The following is a 12,762-nucleotide window of genomic DNA, read 5'->3' as shown; positions in this document are numbered from 1 at the left end:
AACACTTTTAAAATAATATACTTGTTTATTTTGTTCCTTAGATATCAAGAAGTAGCAGAATTTCATAGCACTTTAAATTTAAATGAGTAGCTCTCCTTATCCCTGTGTAACAGCACTCTGTCTTCGAAAACATTTTAATATGAAAATGAAGAGAATGTGAGAAAATGCATGTGACACATCCTTGATTTCTCATTCAGTCAATTAATTGTTTCCTGTGGCTTAGAAAGGAATCAAGGATCTACACAGCTTTTGCTTTACTCTGACAGTTACTCATTTGTTATGTAATATTTGCTTTTTGGAGATGCAATTTGTGAATTGAATGTTTTGGCTTCTTTCATTTTCCAAGGAGGCATGTACGAAGAAATTAATATCAAGTTGTAAATTTAGTTTAGAAATTGACATGAAAGTGTATTGTTTTTTTTTTTTTAAATAGGTATATCTACTGAAATAGGGAGCCTAGTTAGAAGGAGCTACATTTACTCCAGTTTCCTTATACAATGAATTTGTGAATGAATTCAGTTAATTCACAAATGACTTTTGACACTGCAGTTTGTACGTGTCTGTTGTAGTCTTCTGTGGTATAACAGCAAAAATGTAAATGTAAAAGGAATATTTGAATGCTGTAGATTTTATGCATAGTAGATATGACTACCAAATTGGCACGTACCATAGATCCTTGAATATCATATTTGACGCTCTCCTGCGACAGCAGTTGCATCTGTTGATCATTACTTAAACTTTTTGACATTCTGAATGCTTCAAAAATAATTGGCAACATAGAGGACTCCTTTTCCCCCTGGACAGGATAAAGGAATGACCTTCAAATCTCTAATCTTCTTTTAGGCTTCAGGTATGCTGATGAGTTCATTTAAAAAGAAATCCAAATAGAATAATGGTCCTCCAAAAATTGGTATGCTCCCTGCTGTGCATGAGGATTACTCTACCTCTGTACTGAGAAATAAATCATGGCCCTTAGCTCTTTTTTCTTTTTCTAAAAAAAATAAATAAAATAAAGTAGCCCCCATCAGGCAGTTCTTAAACTATAAGTAGGAACTATAGGGTTTCTCAGCATTTGTTCAGTTCATGCTTCCCAGGCATACTAAGTAAAAACTTGCTAAATTGCTGATTTCTATTAATCGCCCTGTATCATATTAAATTTGTCTTCAGTTATAATTGAAGTTCTGCTGGTAATGGACACCATGTCAGAAAAATCACTTTGCTTTTCTAGGTGTCTCACTCACCTTAAAGCCCATTTTCTGTTTCTGAATGGTGCACACATCAAATTATTAATTAAATAAATTGTTGATTTTTATTGTAATATACTGCTTTGTCTCTGTTCCCATTGCTGCTACTGCTCTATTATGAAAGTGGAAACAAAAACTCTTATGTCATGTTTTTATTGCTGTTAGAATTTTAGTTCTTCAATGTTTGCCATTGGTGACCTATTTTTGACCTATCAGTGTTGAGCATTATCCTTTGAAGAGGAAAAGCGGGCTTATTCTTTTCTGATGTCCATTTACATAAGAATATATCCTTATAACAATAGAATTGTGTTGAATTGTTTACATGAACACTTCTATACACTTACTGGAATATACGATGACCCTGAATATAGGATGACCCACCCCACAGTAATTAGATTCTGTATATGGAAGTTTTATAAATGTGTTATAATTTTTCCAGGTATAGAATCTAAGTATTGGAGGTTTGCCTTGCATTTTATCCCACTGCTACAAAAGGGAAAATAAATTTGGTGGGTCAAATTTCCCCTCTGCCCTCCTTCCCTCTACCCAGCCAACTTCTTCCCCCTGCAGTCCTTTCCCTCTTCCTTACTGTCAGATCCTGGTCTCCCTAAGCACATGGAAGTGAGGGGTAAATTTGAAAAAAAACTGACCTTGAAATAAGCACAGACTTAGTTCAAGCAGAATTACTGCAGTTGATTTTTTTTTTTTTTTTTGAACTAACTGCTGCCATTTTTAGCACAGGCCCTTCAATACACAGTTTTAAGCAGCACATTTTTTTATCCACTTACCATATTTACCTGCATCAAAGGTAAAGTTTTTCCTCCCAGTCATTGGGTGGTTGAGGGAAAAGCCCCTGGTCTTACATTTGCATACCAAGAGGAGAGGGGAGTAGGTGGATTCTGCAGCTCTGACTCTGATCCTGAGCCTGGGTCAGGGCCAGAGTAAGACCCACAGCAGCCACTTGCCTCACACTGTCCACTTAGCCTGGAAATTTCTGCTCCGCTGTCCTTCCTCTGCACTCCTGCTCCCAAATCCCTTCCCTCCCACTCACTGTTGTGCACAGCTCTGCTCCAGATCTGGCTGGGGTCTCTCCTGGGCAAGGAACAAATGAAAACTTCTTCCCCTGTCTGGGGAATTAGCAGCATCAACATTGTTGCATGGCTAAGTAAGGGCAGAGCTTCCATGTTCTGTACTTTGGGACAGAGCAGCCCCAATAGGGTCTGACAGTAAGGTGAGAGGGGAAGAGGCAGAGTCTGGAGGGAGATTTGAGGGACGAGGCAGAAACTGGGGAGCAGGGGGGCAAAGAGTCAGAGACTTAAGAGCAGGGGGAAAAGAGGCAGAGACTAGGGGGAAAGAAGAGGAGGAAAGAGGGAGAGACTAGGAAGTGGGAGTTTGGGGAAAAGAGGCAGAGAGTGGGGAGGGTGGCAAAGGCTTTGAGGAGCTGGTGGAGCAGGAAGGCTAGAGTGGGGAGAAGTGGCAAGGGCAGAGGACAAGGGGAACCTGACCCTCCCCTTCCCAGCCACTGCTTTCTCTGCTGTAGCATTGAGGGCAGGAGGGATTCAAGACAATACTCTAATATTCAGGTTCCATACCTGGAAAATAATAAATGTATAAGATTTCTAGATATAAAATGTAATTATTGGTGGTGGGGGGAGTCATCTTTTAAGGTAATCTTATATTCACGTAAATATACTATATCTTGTACAATCGGTACGTGATAGTAGTCCAAAACCAAAAGGTTTCATAGTTTTTAGGGTCAGAAGGGACCTGAGCAGATCATCAAGTCCAACCCCATGCCCTGGGCAAGAACGAGTGCTGGGATCATAATACCCCAGCCAGATATCTATTCAACTTCCTCTTGAAGACCCTCAAGGTAGGGGAGAGTACTACCTCCGTTGGGAGCCCATTCCAGAGCCTGGCAGCCCTAACTGTAAAGTAATGCCTCCCGATATCAAGCCTGAACCTGCTCTCAATTGATTTGTGGCCATTATTCCTTGTTATCCTAGATGGTGCCCGGGGGAACAGAGCCTTACCTATTTTCTGCTGGTCCCCCCTAGTGAGTTTATAGACGGCCACCAGATCCCCCCTCTGTCTTCTCTTGTGGAGGCTGAATAGATTCAGGCCCTTAGTCTATCTTCATAGGGCCTGGCCTGCTGCCCCCTGACCATGCGAGTGGCCCTCCTCTGCACTCTCTTAAGGTTAGCCACATCCCTCTTGAAGTGCGGCGCCCAGGACTGGACACAGTACTCCAATTGCAGCCTGACCAGTGCCGCAGAGAGGGGAAGGATCACCTCCCTGGACCTGCTTGTGATGCATCTGTAGGTTCATGATTTACCATTTTGATTATTGTGCAGGGCCCCACCAGTCAACAGCATTTCAAGCTGTGGTGACCCCACAGCTCAGCACTGTTCACTGTGTGCGTGTTTGTACTCCAGGTTACCTCCTCACAAAGGATCTGTGTGCTAATTAGCGCCCCCCACTCATGACTGGCATGGGGTATTCTTTGTCACAAGTCCTGGGATCCTCCAAAAACTTATATGCAGATGAAGTGCAGGGTAACCTGGTCTGACTCGACCTCATGAAGGTTGGGGCCACACTAGTCATATGTGACAGGCTGAGAGAGGAGCTGATAGAGGGATTCTGACTGAACTGTTCAGGGCCTTATCTGGTCACATTTGCTAGACATTTAAGGATGGTGAAAAAAATCACTGGAAATGGGGAGAAAGGTGCAGCTCAACTATGGGAGTGAAGTGGAAGTCCAAATGTATGCAGTGTTGTGGCTCACTATGACTTGAAAAGGAGTTGGTGCTGAGGAGGGACTGTGAAATGGGCACTACCATCTAATTCAGATGAGTAGTCCTGGCCTGCCCTTGTGGTAGGTTTCCATCAGCATTATAAGCCTGATCTATGCCTTAAAGGCAGAGAAAGGGATCAACAGAATGTTGGGGCATAAGGAGTGGAGGAGGAAGACCTGAAGATCAAAACAATGGCAGTTGTGGCAACTAAGCATGAGGTGGAAAGAGCTGAGTGGCAATGAAGAGTGGATGAAGGTGGAGAAGAAACGAAAGAAAAAGGTGACAGCAGGAGTTACAGCAGAGGTGGCAACAATGAGAATGATGAAGCTAGAAGGAAGACAGGAGAAGGTGCTGTTTCAGATTTTGGAGGTGCAGGCAGCCTGATTGCTGTCTCACCAGCCTGATTGCTGTCTTGAACCAAAAGAAAGACTTGGGATTGACTTACTGGGTTGGAGAAGGGTATGAGAACTTTTGAAAGAAATGAGCAGAGAAATGTGGGAGGGAGGAATTAAGAGGGATAAAGTTCATAGGAGAAAAGTCAAGAGAAAGAATGATTATAGTTCAAATGTACACGGATTTACTACAGGTGAAAGACATAGGAAGATGGATGGGAAAGTGTGTCCAAAGGGTAACGTTGGTAGAGAAAGTAAGGGACAAATATGGCATCTGGATGGGGTCTTGGAGGGCACAAATGTTTACAAGCAGATGAGTGGAGCTCAGGTGGGTTGCTGTACCTCCCATTAGTGATCCAGATTGGGGCACACCAGGGTTTTATAATTTGCTGCATCTAAACAGTGCAGCAAATTCAGGAAAGTTTTGGCACCTGTTCACACACTGTCCCCTTACAGTGTACTACAGAAGTGAAAGGATAAGCATGCAACAGCAGAGTGCCAGGAGTTGCAAAAATGAACTATTTGTAAGGGAGATGGACACTTGTATCACAGGTGCCCAAAGCCCTTGCAAGTGTAGTCAGCCCCCCTGAGGAATAGGCAAACTCAGAGGAGGGGAGAGAAGGGGGCTGAATACTGAGGTAGAAATGGTGGAAGAAACCCTGCAGGAGGGTGGAACAGAGGAGGAGGAGGGCAACATTTCTGTGATTGAGGCAGGAGGAGATAGGAGATGGAATGGAAGGGAGGGCAGAAAAAACAAACAGCTCAGATGAGGTGTGGGGTAGGGAAGAAAGAACAACAGAAGTGGAGATGGAGCAAGAGAGGGAACCAGAGACATAGGCTGGGAAGAGAAAGAAAATGCATTGGCTGAAGACCAGGAAGTAGAAACTTGATCATGAGGGAGGTGAGTTTGAGGAAGAGCTAGACAGCAGTTTCCTGCCACTAATGCCTCGGCTCCAATAGTCAAGAAGGCAGGAAGCGACGGGGGGATGGGAATATAAAAGCGTTCCTAAAGGTGAAAGCAATCTGGCAGCTTGCAAAGGCTATAGGAATGTGAGTGAGGAACGTGGAGGAGTTGATCACTGAGCAGTAGCACAGACTAACCTTGAAGGAACTGGCACACTCAGTTCAAGGCAAGCATGGATAAACCTTAAAGGGACAAGCCCACTTATTTTTAAACAAGCATAAATGACATTGACAGTAGTTTTGCTGAACAGGGAACAGGTTGAACCAGTGTTGAGCCAAGTAAGGACAGACATAATTTGTCCATAAGAATGTGGTATACCAAGGAAGAGGGATTATAAATGCTTTTGAGAGAGAAGTTAGAGATGGGCACCATCTTGGTGGTCAGGGACAAATGAAAATAAAGTGGCAAGGGTAGTAATATTCAAGAACCCACAGCTGAGAGCAAAGCAAGCAGCAGAAGTCATCAGTGGAAGATTGCAAGGAATGATAGTATTGGGGAAGCAGAATTAGAAATTTACAATGTGTATTCACCACTGGAGAGGAAGGGAAAGAATGTGCTGCTCCTATAATGCTAGTGGTTTACATGGCTGGAGGGAGGCGGTGCATAATAGTGGGAGACTTCAATTGTGTAATTCAAGTCAGCGACACAGGGGAAGGAGGAAACGGCGCTTGAGATGGGTCATCCAGACTGTTAACAAATATAATAAAAGAAAAGTCACTAAGAGATGTGTGGGCAGGGGGGAAAGTTTTCACTGCAACAGACCGCAGTGGAAAGAAACTATCAAAAACTGACTTTGTGGTTGTATCAAAAGAAATGGGGATAAGGAAGAAAGAAACCATATGTGGCTTTTAGTGATCACCAGATGCTGAGGTGAAAATGAGTCTCGGTAAGGGCCCCATGAGAGGGAAGGGACATAGGAAGTTAAATGTGTGGCTGTTACAAGATGAAGAGATATATCAAGTGTATGTGAGACAGTATGAGGCATATCAAACACTGAAGAAATATTTTGGGAATACCAGAGAATGGTGGGTGATGATGAAGAAGAAAACTATAGAATTCTTCAGGAATGAAGGCTAAAAATACACGGGGAAAAGAACCGAAGAGCTGAGAGAATTGCAAAGAAAGATGCAGGAACTGCTAAAGGAAGCCACAGAAGGAAGATGGGTGACAAGAGGTAGAAGAATCCAGGTAAGAGTTAGAAACCTGGTTTAAAAGAAAGAGAGAGAAAATGTTCTTGGCACAAGCACTGTGTATGGGAGAAAACTAAGAGTGATCCTGTTACTTTTTGGCCAGAGTGAAGGTGGCAAAAGGAAAGCTTAAAGCATTGGGTGATACAGTCCTTAAAGAATCTTAAAGAAGGTGAAACAAATATAATAATACATAAGCTTAAAGGAAGTGGAGTGTTAAGACCTTAAAAAGAGGGGAAATCATCAGGAGCAGACAGACTGCCTTAGGGATATTATGAGACGTTTTGGGCATGGGTAGGGAGCGATATAGTGGCGGTGTTTGAGGATACAGTAGAAACAAGAGAGACAGGGAAGGATTTTACAAGAGGCGTTGTGATCTTCCTTCTCCCATTCTTGAAGAGTAACTCCTGAATAACAGGACTGATTATGCTCCTTAATATGGATTATAAATTAATGGCCAAGATGCTGGCTTTGAGGATGAAGAAAAACCTGAGGAAGATAATACAAGAAGAGCAAGTATGTGCAGCACCAGGTAGAATGGTCTCTGAAGCAATCGGAGTGATCAAAGATGCACTATTTTATATCCAGGAGGAAATATTTTATATTTATATACAGGAACTGTATTCCCACTGACGTGGCGGCAGATAGCAAAAGTACAGGAAATGTGTATGTTTTTCTGGAATGCTGAAAGACAGAGATTGGCTAGAGCTGAACTGTATAAAGCAAGAGGGGTTGGGGCTGCCAGATTTGGGATTGTTTGTCTATGTGAATTATGTTAGCGTGACATTCAAGGCAGTAGCAGAGGGAGAGGGGAATGTATGTATTGGGGTGATACAGCGTGTATTGCCTCATTTCATGCAGTTGCAATTTTGAGGAAATGGGGAGTATATCAGATATCTTGTAAGAGTGTGGAAACCACTGATTCATTACATCAGGATGGAAGGCTTCACAGAGAGGTGTAAAATAGGCAACGTTGGGTTGGAGGTTCAGAAGGATCATACAACATTGATGAAGGCAGTAAGGGAGAAAGACAGGATAGTGCTGGAGGGAAACTTCACAGAAGGACAGGTGAAGAAAGTGTGGGTACTGGTGGTGGATAAACAACTAAAAGGCGAACATGCTGATTTAATGTGGATGGTTGTGAGAAATATCTTGCCAGCAGAGAAGTGCAACACAGATGGGGCTTGAGGTCATCAAGGTGCCCAAGGGAAAGGTGTGGGAAAGAAGAAATGGTGGGATGTATTTTAGGAGTGTACATATGCAAAAGGAGTGTGGGAAAGGATTACTGTTTTCTGAGTGTCACTGAAATAAACCTGTTATTAGTGTGGGAGATGGTACTATATGGACTCATACCAAAGGGACTGGAGGAAGTGTTATTAAGGCCTTTATTAATGTGTTAAAACTAATTTATGGAAAATAAGAAACCTCTGGGTGTTTAAGGAGTTGGCTTTCACTGAAAGAGTTCCTGGAGCTGGGGCTGCATGAACTGAAGTACTATATCAGTCGGGACAAGGAAGAGATAGGAGAAGAAGTGGAGGAAAAAGTACTGGACACACTTGTTTCACTAAACCACCAGAGAGGACTGATGGGAGGGGTGGAGAGTTTCAGGTGGCGGAGTTCTGTATGAAGAGAGAGATATCTGTAAGGGTTTGTTTTTTGTGGGAAGTTGATAGATGTTGTTTAAGAGTTTAATATATGTAGTTGTACATTGTTTTATATATAGTTGTTTCTGTGATATGCAGTCTTGGTAAAAACAAAGATGTTCAATATGTGTAGCTTTGTAAGTGTAGGGCAGTAAATGTGTTTTTAATAACATTTGTAAAAAAAACCCCAAAAAATCAGGTTCCCACTGGCATCTTGGCCTTTTGGCTCGGGTCAAGTATTTTTGACACTTGGGGGAGGGTATGGCTGGCTCTAGCTCTCTCAGTGCTGGCCTGGAGTTCGCAGTGCCTGCAGGCCAGGTGCCAGTTCTCTATGGAAGTGCCTGTTCTCTGCCAGTTTTTTGCACATATGCAGTGTAATGATAGAGTATTTAATGATGTTTCCTTGTATGCAAATGTAAGACAAGGGGCGTTTTCCCCCATTCTGAAGGGCTGGGGTGCAGACCTTGTCTTGTATTGGAATAAATATGGTAGTTTCTCCTTCAATACTGTAGCAAGCTTAATTTCATGGCACAACTTTTTATCCTTGTTTAGAGGCCACCAACTTTTTAAATTATAGTTATGGATGTGAGTGTCTAGTATTAAACTAGACGTGTTTTAAATAATCCTCCTACCCAAGTTACTCAGGAATTCTTTTGTATACTTAGAGATTAATAGTATGAATAAGTCTTCATTTTTGTTATTGAGCAATGGGACATTTACTTAATTCAGTTTCTACTTAGAGGCTTCAAGCTTTTAATGCCTTAAGAAACCTCATCCATATATCCCAATTCCTGGGTCACAGAGGAACTCACCCTATTATGTTATGCCACAGACTTGAATATCTGTGGATAACAATATGCTTAAGAATTCAGTTGTGTCATATGTAACAGCACAACACTAGGAAACAGCACAACATAGTGTTTTTTTTTCTGTAACAGAAAATGGCACAGGTTCTTAATTAAATGGATAAAGTAAAAAGGCTACAGTTTATGACCTTTGGGTTCCTGTGGCTAGTTTTGTTTAATTTGCCAAACTTGTACTTAATTCCTTTTCCCCTGATGATATGTGAATATCGCAGCTTGATTGCACCTTTAATAAATATTATAGCTTGCATTCCTTTATCTCTGATTTATTGTTATAAACTGCTATGCACGCTCCTAAGATGCCAGCTACTGGAAGGTCTGGGTTCTTCTAGGCTGTGATCCAGCAAAACACTTAAGCATGTGCTTAAGTGCTTTGTTGGACCACAGCCTTATTTTCCTATTTGTTATTATCTAGGTGCTTGTACTTTCCTCAAACTTTTCTTCCCTTGACCTTTTTCAGTCTAGTACAATAGATTTAGAGGGAAAAATTATCTAAATTAAAAGATACATTTGTACTATCTGTGTCAACACTGCAGCAGCCATTCCTATAACAACTTGCTCAGTATGCTTTGAAGTCTGTGCAGTGCTTTATCTGTGGTAGGGACTGACTTTGAAAGTTGTTGGGCTGGATTTTTTTTTAAGGTAGCAATGCAGAATTATTGTAATGAGTTCGTGAATCTTGTAACTATGCATGCACAAGCAGTTTGGACATTTGCATAGCAATCCAGCAATTGCACCCAAATTAGCTTACTTGCTGACAGATTCAACCCTTCCCTCCCCTCTAAAAAACAGGTTCAGTGTGTTCCTCTTATCCTTAAATGATATGATGGTTAAGGATAGTTGAACCAAAACTTGGAAGTAGGAACAAAACATTTAAAAAAAAATTCTGTGGGCTGGTGTTGTCCCTAACATACTTGCATTGAATTGTAGAGATACACCATTTTTAAAAATATGTCTGTGGATAGAGATAGTGAAGTGAGGCTTGGCTTCATTTTCAAATTGTTTTTGAAGAAAACTGTTTCTTGTAATCAGATATGTTAACTTTTTTTGGAAGATGAAGCTGTTTGTGGCTTGTTTTTTATCATGTTCTGATGAAGCAGCCTCAGTCTGTACTTACCATGATCTCTTGGTCTCAAGATTGATCACCAGGTATTAATTTCAGGACAGAAGCTTTTATCTTTTGCATGCTGCCAGTCAGAAGGAACAGGGAAGGTGATGTATCTAAGAATGTTAAACACATGATGAACATGTTGTGCTCTCTACTACACATTACATTTCCTATGTGGACTAGGGCTGACATGATTCTACTTATTACAGGCATCCTACTGTGGAACTTTTATTGGTTTTTCACTTTGAGGTAGCTTGTTGCAGGGAGTCCATTTAAGTGGTAAAGATTTACAAATGTTCTAATTCTGAATTTAAATCTTGAATTAGTAGCCCTAAAACTGATTTATACCGTAGTACAGTCATTTGTCTTTGGCAGTTTCCCTTTCTGGTTCCAACCATGCATGATATTAGTGGGAAGAGATGTTACATATGTTACATACATCTCATTTACTTTGCTTTTGCTATGATATATTGGAAAGGATTGCTAGCTTTTGGTTTTGTTCCTGTAAATATTTAAAATATTTACATATTTTTTCACCTACATTTAAAACTAAGTTTAGACTTACATTTCTTTATCATTTAGAAATAATTTGTTCTTGGTTAAATAGTTTACTTGAAGAGGAGTTTTCTTTTGAAATGCAAGAAAAATGTCTTCAGGTTAGCCTATACTTTATATGAGTCCTCTTAACATTATTAAACGTGTTACAAACAGCCTGCATTCTGCCATAACTTTTAGAAAAGCTTTCTTGCTTTAGCGAATGGAATGTGCATTCACAACCTTGAAGGGCAGACCAGGCTATATTTTAAATGTATTCCAAGGGAATAATTAAATTAAAATTATAGAGCTCAAGTTTGCTGCCTTCCTCGTAGGTGGAAACAACACAAACATTTTCTTCAGCTAGAAAATGCCCTCCCACTTCTTTAATGTGTGGAGTCTTTAATGGAATAATAACAACTAGCAAATCTATAGAGTTAAGCATTTTTCATGTTACAAAAGAGAACTGTATTCCTGACAGTGCTTTCCTAGAAAAAGATATCAGACATTTTTCTAATGTGTGTTTAGGTAATTCTAATCATCTTAACCAAATCCTATTCATTTTCATAAGCAGGAAGGGGCAAACCAAACAAGTGATTGGTGGAAATTGTGCATTAAGTCAGTTATTAAATAGAACTTTAACAAAAATCTTTTGCATTTCAAGCCCTTGCATTTTCCAAAGGCAATTCAGCCCTCTCTAGAACTATGAGAGAGAGGTTATCCTTTAAAACCTGTTCTTCCAATAGATTTATTCTTGATGGCTTATTTTAACATTTGTTACTGTGTAAGGCCCTAGCAGGCAAGTTATAAATGGAGCCTCCCTTTCATATGTAGCAGCAATAGTAGAAGAAGCAGAGTACTATCTGGCCATAGGGGATATTATTTTTATCCCATATTGGCAATGCCTTTTATCTTTTCTACTGGCACATCAGCATTTCAACCAAAGACTTCCCCACACACTATAATCCAATTTGAAGACCATGTCTCATCATCATCTGTCTAATGATGACAGCTGTTAAATCTTCAGGGAAGTTTAGTCTTTCCTGCCTGGAAAGACTGGGTAATTTAAGAGAAAGAAGGGCAATTTAAGAGAAATTATGCAAACTCCTGGATGCATAACTTTTCCTAATGGACAAGCTGAACCAATAAAGTATTTGTGTATACTAGATTTTTTTACTGGGGGTTCTTTTACATACATACATACATACATAAACAAGGCAAATCGCTCAATACTAGTCGTGGGAGAGTCTCTGGGGTGCCTTGAGATTCTTTTAAGGTTCCAGGGGGTGCCATGCAATGTTAATGTTGTTAGGCATGCAGACATAATTCCCTAGATAAACACAAAGATTTAAAATAGAAATCCCTAGTGTCAAAACCCTTCTGAACTGGTGTGGTCTGAGTTTTTTGCCAGACCTGAAGAAGCTGCGACTGCCAGTGGCCAGCTCCGCACCCCTGCTGCTCTGCCCAGTTTAGTAGGGGCCCCCGAAAGCACAGAGTCCAATTCGCCCCCTCTAGGTATGGATGGCCCTACCAGCAGATTCAGGATCTATCTCTGAATTGCCCAGGGATTCTTGAGATACACTTGGCACCTGAAAGCTATGTTCACACTGCGGGTCACTGAACATAGAACTTAGTGCAGGCCCCAAAGCCCACATGAGAGGCTGAATCAGGTGGCTAGCTTGTATTGTGTTGCAGTCTGCCACACAGCTAGGTTGGGTATTTCTGCGACTTGCAGTAATTGCAGTAACTGCAGTAACTGCAAAGAAGATATACCTTGGCAACTTTGGCTATTTGTGTAAAAATAATAGAAACATCAGGGCTAAGTGCAGTCATTTGGCGGGGCTAGGGGAGGTAAAAATTGCATTAAAAATGACCATTTGATCTAAGGTAAATTGGGGTAAATCCTTTTCTTCTTTCAGAGTTGCAGTTCTTGCATCTTCAGCAAGTGAACTTTCAGCTGTTGTCAGTAATGGGTCGTCATTGTCAAAGCAGGAATACTTAAGAAACAGTATTTATATTCAAGCATCAGATA

The 12,762-nt window shown here is 41.0% G+C and overlaps 1 protein-coding gene across 2 annotated transcripts in view; it reads left to right on the top strand.

Annotated features, from left to right (window-relative positions):
* The window catches only part of DOCK1 (dedicator of cytokinesis 1), a 553,358-nt gene that overhangs the window by 53,993 nt on the left and 486,603 nt on the right, over nucleotides 1-12,762 (top strand). The window lies entirely within an intron of this gene.

This window comes from Crocodylus siamensis, chromosome 7, assembly GCF_052110815.1.
Source record: "Crocodylus siamensis isolate JL-2025a chromosome 7, ASM5211081v1, whole genome shotgun sequence".
NCBI lineage: Eukaryota > Metazoa > Chordata > Crocodylia > Crocodylidae > Crocodylus > Crocodylus siamensis.
Note: the sequence above shows the minus strand (reverse complement) of the source record. Positions and strands in the feature narration are given on the sequence as shown.